The sequence below is a fragment of the Phalacrocorax aristotelis genome, chromosome 4, assembly GCF_949628215.1.
Source record: "Phalacrocorax aristotelis chromosome 4, bGulAri2.1, whole genome shotgun sequence".
NCBI lineage: Eukaryota > Metazoa > Chordata > Aves > Suliformes > Phalacrocoracidae > Phalacrocorax > Phalacrocorax aristotelis.
In genome coordinates this window covers 24,518,483-24,524,810 of record NC_134279.1, presented here as the reverse complement: position 1 = coordinate 24,524,810, position 6,328 = coordinate 24,518,483, and the positions used below count along the sequence as shown (strand labels likewise).

Sequence of the window (6,328 nt, the reverse complement as noted above, 5' to 3'; positions counted from 1 at the left end):
TTTGCACTTGGGAACCATCACTCATCAAGTCCATAAATCTCCATATCTAGGAGTTAGTGTAATAATCCAATTAGCAAATAGTTTTAACAGACCCCTAACCTCTATTACAGGTAAGGGGCAAGATCCCTGTTTTCCTGCTGAGGTGGCTGTGGTATTTTTTTGCCTTGTTCTTTCTCAGTTGTTGCACAAGGCCCATAGATGCCTCACATTATTCTGGTGCATGTGAAAACGTGTTCTTACGGTGCTAGGCTGCCACAAATTTTCAGCTGTAGTCTCTCTGTGAGGGCTGGGAACTTGGTTTCTCAGCTCCTCTTTTCCATACTATTGTCAATTCCTTCTATTCCAAAACCACCAGCAGCATTATGTGAGGAACTTTCCACACTGTTTTGGTGGGAGCCTTGCTTTGATTTCACTCTGTAGCCACAATGTTGGGCTATGCTTGCAGGAAAGATGCCCTGTGAAAATTGGCAGACTTCAGCATCAGGTGTGCTTGCAATGGGCCTGCCCTCTGAGGGAAGGGGCTGAGTCCAGACTAACCTTGAACTGTAAATATTCCATGCCCTGTTTTGATTTCTTGCTGCTGTGCTAACAAATCCTAATTAGGGATCCATGACAGATGGTGACAAGACCAACTATTGTGCAAGTGCCTCACTGAAAGTGGTTAACCCTAGCAGCGCATGCTGGCTGCAACAGGATCCTGTTCGTGGCCCCCTTTCTTGGGGCTCTCACCATACACCGGTCAGTTGGAATTTGAAGGAGCACAATGTGATTAATTTGCCATTCAGAATCTGCTACAGCAGAAAGTCAGCTGTCCCTTGTAAAACAGATACCTCCTCTTCTTCCTCTCTTGCCCCTGCTATTGGATCGACAAACTGCTGTAGGATGGCACATGACTTCACAGCCCTGCCAATCCCCTGCAGATGCAGCAATGTTAATCGCTGGCTGGTGTGTAGGTCTATCCAGAGCTCTTCTCGATGTACTTGTGCAGAGGCATACATCCAAATAGTGGGGGAGTGTGTGTGTGTGTGAATTTTGAGAGTTTTGCATCGTGGGGCTGAATATGGTAACAAGGTGGTTCATTCTGTCTCTTCAGAAACTGCCCAGCAAGGACTGATGGGCTGGTTGTCAGTCCCCATATGCTGCTTGTGAGGCCAGGATCAGGATGCTACAAGAGTGAAATGGATGGCAGTGGGTTATCAGAAGTTGCTTTTGAAGCGGAATGGATGTGTGAAGAGTCCTCTGCAAAATTTCTGGTGCAGAATCGCCCCTAAGACACCAGCGAGGCAGACAGATGGCAGTTTTTGAACCAGTTTCACAAGGTGTCCTGAAAGCAAGACGTAGCTGTATTTAATCCACTAGGCAAAGGGGAGTACCTCCAGTGAATTAGCAACACCCCTTTTTTTCTTTTCCTTTTTTTTTTTTTTGGTGACTGCGTGTTAGCTGGATACTTTGGGGTTTTTTTATAAAGCTGTGAATAATCTTTTTATTTTTTTTCCTCAAATGAAGTACTCTGTGGCCTCTTGCATAGATTTGTTGAATCCTTGATTCTGCATTTTTTCCTAAAGCTACTCCTGTGTGCCAGTCTACTCAGCTCCTCCAGACAAGGAGGAAATAAAAGTTCAAGTTTTTCATCATACAGTGTAACTTAACACCAGGTAAGAAGCCTGAAGAGGACGTAGGTGAAGGTAGGAGCCACCTGAGGAGTGTTCAGGCTTGGAAGAGTTTGCTGATAGACCTAACAGAGGACTTACATTAAGGGTGCCCGACCCGTGGGCTTCGGAAGTAAAACTGTTTGCTCTGTGATAGTCTTGTACATACAGGGCGGGTGGCAGGATCAGAAGAGTTGCAGGGTATTGGGGCAAGTGATGTTAGCAAACGGGAAACACTGCTTACGTTTTATTTGTGGATGAGAGGAAGGGGAGTACTGTGGTTTCTGGTAATATGGGTACTGGGTCTCTATTAGGTAAGAGAGCAGTAGTATTTGAAGGTGCTGTGATCATAAACTATAAGTATTAGCTGAGCAGGTTGATGTGCTCTGTTTAGGGCTGTTACTGTACTAAACCTGAACCACTCAAATGCCAGTGGCACTGCATACTCATCTCCCATCCCAGGAGCCAAGCTGGGGGATGGGGGGGGGCTGGACTAGTTATGTTGGGGTCTGAAGCATCCTCTCCACTTAAAATGGCTTTCCTGAGTTCTTGCCCAGATTGTGCTATTTTGATTTCCACAGTGCAGGGCATGCTGAAGGTCCCAACATTTTAGCCAGCCAACTAGAAGTGCACACAGCCTCCTTCCTGCAGGAATTCAGGACCTAGCTGAAATGCCTATGTGAGCCTTGTTTACCAGGAAGAGGCTTTGTAACCTTCTGCAGCAGGAAATAGGCAGCGTTGACCTCAAGGCAGCTTAGTCATCTGGTGCTGTGAAAGCTGATTTTTCCTTGAGAAGATTGTCCTGTTTCTTGAGGAAGGCCTGTGAGTAACAGAGAGGACGCATGTGGTGGATTCAGGCAGTATAGTTGACGCAGCACAGGGACAGAGATACCTGATGCGCACGAAGGTGGTACTGCAGACTTCGGCTGTACTGCAGACCTTGGCTGTAGCGTGCCAAATTGTTTCTGCACCACAACTGAGGGGCTCCGTTAGGGCAACGGTGACTCTAGCCAGTACAGAGACTGTTCAGAAGGTGTTAGGTTGCTACTGAACAGTGGCAGAGGACTTTGAATGTCATTCCTCACCTTATAAATTTGTCAATCAGTATAATCCTAGCAGGTAGCATCTATTCTGTACTGGCTTTCCTGACTTGGTCCCAGAGGCTGTTATCACTTACTCGCGGCCAGTGTATTAACACCAAGCACTAGGAGCAGGTAAGTTGGATTTGTGGTATGGAATAAAGCAGTCTGTGATGTGGAGGTGCAAAGGTTCAGGTAATAGCTGTGCTGCACGATGTGAGCCTGACTTGCTAGCCATTCCTTAGGCCTGGGGGTCGGGAGTTGCTGTCTGGCATGGGTAACTAGGGAGCTGCTCTTTTTTCTACAGCTTTGCATACTGAAAAGATCAGAAAAAGTATCAATCTCCTTAGTATCTTGAGTGAGGCCTTGGAGAAGAGAGTCTTTGTTAAGCTAGTAGTGTGGTGTGGTCTACACAAAAACTAATGACCATGCAGAACATTTTGGTTGTTTTGTGATTTTTCTACCAATGTGTCCTGGGCTTTGTGCAGAGCAGTTTCTACAGCTGAGATTAGTTGTCCGGGCTGCCAGTCACTGAGAATTGAGGCTGAGACCAAGTGTCTTATTTGTCTCTTGGAGTTGAAGGACAGTAGATTGGACATCTGGGTGACAGACCAGAAGGAAAAACAAAAAGAGGTTGGGAGTCCAAGAGTGGACCCACACGGGAGTGTGGGATCCAACACAGCACTCTCTATAGAGTGGTATCTGTTAATGACCTTGTACGTGGCGATGTCAGTACAAATGCACATGTTTCAGCAGATCTGGTAGCTTCTCACGAAATGACAGAATGGAGGTCTTTGACTCTGGGGTTGTCTATAGTCTTCACAGCTGAATCCAAATTCTGGCTTCAAAGCACTAGAGTTGGCCACAATCCAGTTCATTTCTGTAATAGCCTTAAGGCAGCTTTTAATAATTGACCTCTTTTTAACAGAATCATAAAATAATTTAGGTTGAAAGGGACCTCAGGAAATCATCTGGTCCAGCCACCTGCTCAAAGTGCAAATAACTGTTCTTTTATGGTCCTAAGATAAACTAAAAATCCGTTTCAAGTGAAGAGCAAATGTCATCAGTTTCCTTCAGCCTGCAATTTGACAGTGATGAGTGGTGGGGAGTCAGCCTTCATAAGGGGAAACATTTAGGTAGTTTTATAAGCAGGTATTATTATTGAGATGTGTTATAATACTTTCCTAGATTTTAGGTCTGGGAAACTGAACCAGATTGTAATTATCTTCTGCACAGCAGGGACAGAATTATTAATAACTGTACTCTTATACAGCCAAAGCTATGTCCCCATGACTCCCATGACTTTACAGCTGGAGCTTTGAACCCAGTGAGTTGTCCGGTGTGGTGAGAGCATAATAGAGCATGGCACAGCTTGGTGCACAAATAGGACCTTATATTCAGTTCACAGGGCTAAAAGCTTAGAACATGCTATATTTCCCTCATAAATTGGGTGTACTTTATCCAGAAACATATTCTGCCATTTATGAAAACACTTTTTAGGAGAGAAATTCATTTTCACCTGGAAGGATTTCAAGAGAAGCAGTTGAAGAAATAATTTTTCCCTGTAGAAGTTTTCTTAGTAGAGACAGAAAATAGATAGGGAGAATTTATCTCCTGAATGTACTTCCTTTCCTCTGCTGCATTCCCACATATTGAGGCTCATAATGTCCTTGTGGCATCTCTGAAAGATGTAGAAATAGAAAAGAAATTCTAAATTAACTGGCTGCATATGTTTGTCCCTGCTTTTAATCCTGCAGTCACGTCAAAAAGTGCGTTCCACAGTTTGGATTTCCCCTTTTTCTTTCCTGTCTCTTACCAATCCCACTCTTCTTCCTTGAGGGTTCTTTCTGCGCTCATCTCACAGCTGCGCATTGCCTTGTCACTCGGAGGGGCACTCATCTCAGAAAGTGTCGGTGTCTGCAACCTTCCTTTGAGAAAGCCGTCGTAGGTTCCCTGTGTAGGCAGTGAAGCCCAGAAGGCAGTTCAGCTGACCAGATACGGATTGGAGTAGGTTGAACTGTGCTCTGAATGCCTTTGCTTAGGTCTCCATGGCTTGTAAAAGGGATGCAGGGTGGTCTTCTCAGCTGCCAAGATCCGTGTAGTAATTCCCTGTATGTGGTGATAAATGTGGCTTTATTCACATTTAACCAGGTTGCTCAGTCTCCTTGCTCTGTTCACAGTAAATACGCTGCTTCAGCCTCTGAAGATGTCTTTAGTCACATAGCGGTCATTCCCAGGAGGGACAGTTAACTCATCCCTTGTAGCTACTATCTCTGGTGGCTGTCCAAGCTCTCTGTACTAAACGCAAAGCTAGTCAGCAGCATGTGACTACTGATTTCCTTTAATCATTAGTGAGCGCTGCTTGTACTACAGCATCCCAATGGAATTGCATTAGAGGTTTCCTCTGTAAGTACTGTGCCTTTCAAAATTGCTTTCCAACAACATACTGAATGGTGTAAGCAGAGAACAGGGGTTTAGGAGGCAGTCAGTCATCAATAGCATCCTGCTCTTAAGGCGAGGTAATGGTCACTAGTTGGAATATGCCTGCATTTTCCCCACAAGCGTGCAGTTCAGATACGTGAATGCAGGTATGTATATGTGTGTAATTACCCTCATTATGTGCAGCAAAACCAGTTGAACAGCATGTTTATAGAAACTGTCCTTAACAGCGATTGCCTCTTGAAGGAGCATAGCTCATCTAAGAGGAGTGGGACTGTCTTCAGCCAGCCCTGGGAGACGATGCTGAGAGCATATTGAAAAGCTGTCTTCAGCAAAAGCTTGCCAGTTTAACAACTCTGTTCACTGTTCCTATTGCACAGTGGGCTCTTTGACGCAACAGAAAGAGCTGCCTCTTTTTTTTTTTTTTTTTTTTTTTTTTTTGCTTCCTCTTAAATCCGCCTGGCCAATTTAAAGCCTGTGGATATTTCTTCCCCCTCAGGGAAAGCTTATGTGAGGATTTTCTTTTTTAACAGTTCATTCCGTGAAACCGTTTTTTTCTTGTTTGCTGTTAGAAAATGTTGGAGCTGAACACAAGGCTTTCATTGAAGGTCAGTGGATGAACTCTTGACCAAAGCATTTAACATTGGAGTGTAGCTTTAGCAAGCACTGTAGTTTGGGAGGAAAAAGCAAGTTAACAAGGTTGTGTCATGTGAGCCCATGTGTGCCTACTACTGGAATAGGAATCTTTTCAGGTCTTCAGTGACTGAGCTCTGCGCAGATGAATTTAACATCTTTCTTTTGTAGACAAATGTGCCGAATGAATATTTTATTGAGAGCTGAGGCAACATCAGAGTTATGTGTATATTATTTAATTCCTGAATGTCTCCTTCAAAATGCAATAAACCTTACTGTGAATTTCAATTATAAAGTTTTTGCCTTTTTATTTTGCAAGGATAGTCTTTCTGAGTTATAATTTTTTTTTCTACTTTTCAGCACACTTTACTGGGAAGCATGTTACTCCTGGGCACATGCTGTCAGCCGGGAAGATAGTTATTTGCTATTTTTTATTTCTTCTTAGATTGCTATGAAGGGAACTAAGAAAGGATGTAGACATATTGTTAATGTCTCTCTTCAAGCTGTATTTGAGGTAAGGCAATCTCC

At 44.0% G+C, this 6,328-nt stretch overlaps 1 protein-coding gene across 6 annotated transcripts in view; it reads left to right on the top strand.

The window, feature by feature from the left end:
* The first annotated feature begins 1,596 nt into the window (after positions 1-1,596).
* CSGALNACT1 (chondroitin sulfate N-acetylgalactosaminyltransferase 1) overlaps positions 1,597-6,328 on the top strand; it is a 48,980-nt gene continuing 44,248 nt past the window's right edge. For 2 of the 6 annotated variants that reach the window (XM_075090618.1, XM_075090619.1), the window contains exons 1-2: positions 1,654-1,685; positions 6,246-6,314. The gene's annotated coding sequence lies outside the window, so the exon portion shown is untranslated. Of the gene's footprint in view, positions 1,686-5,664; positions 5,776-6,160; positions 6,315-6,328 lie in introns of those variants that run through there. The other 4 variants (XM_075090623.1, XM_075090622.1, XM_075090617.1 and 1 more) reach the window with 4 other exon arrangements.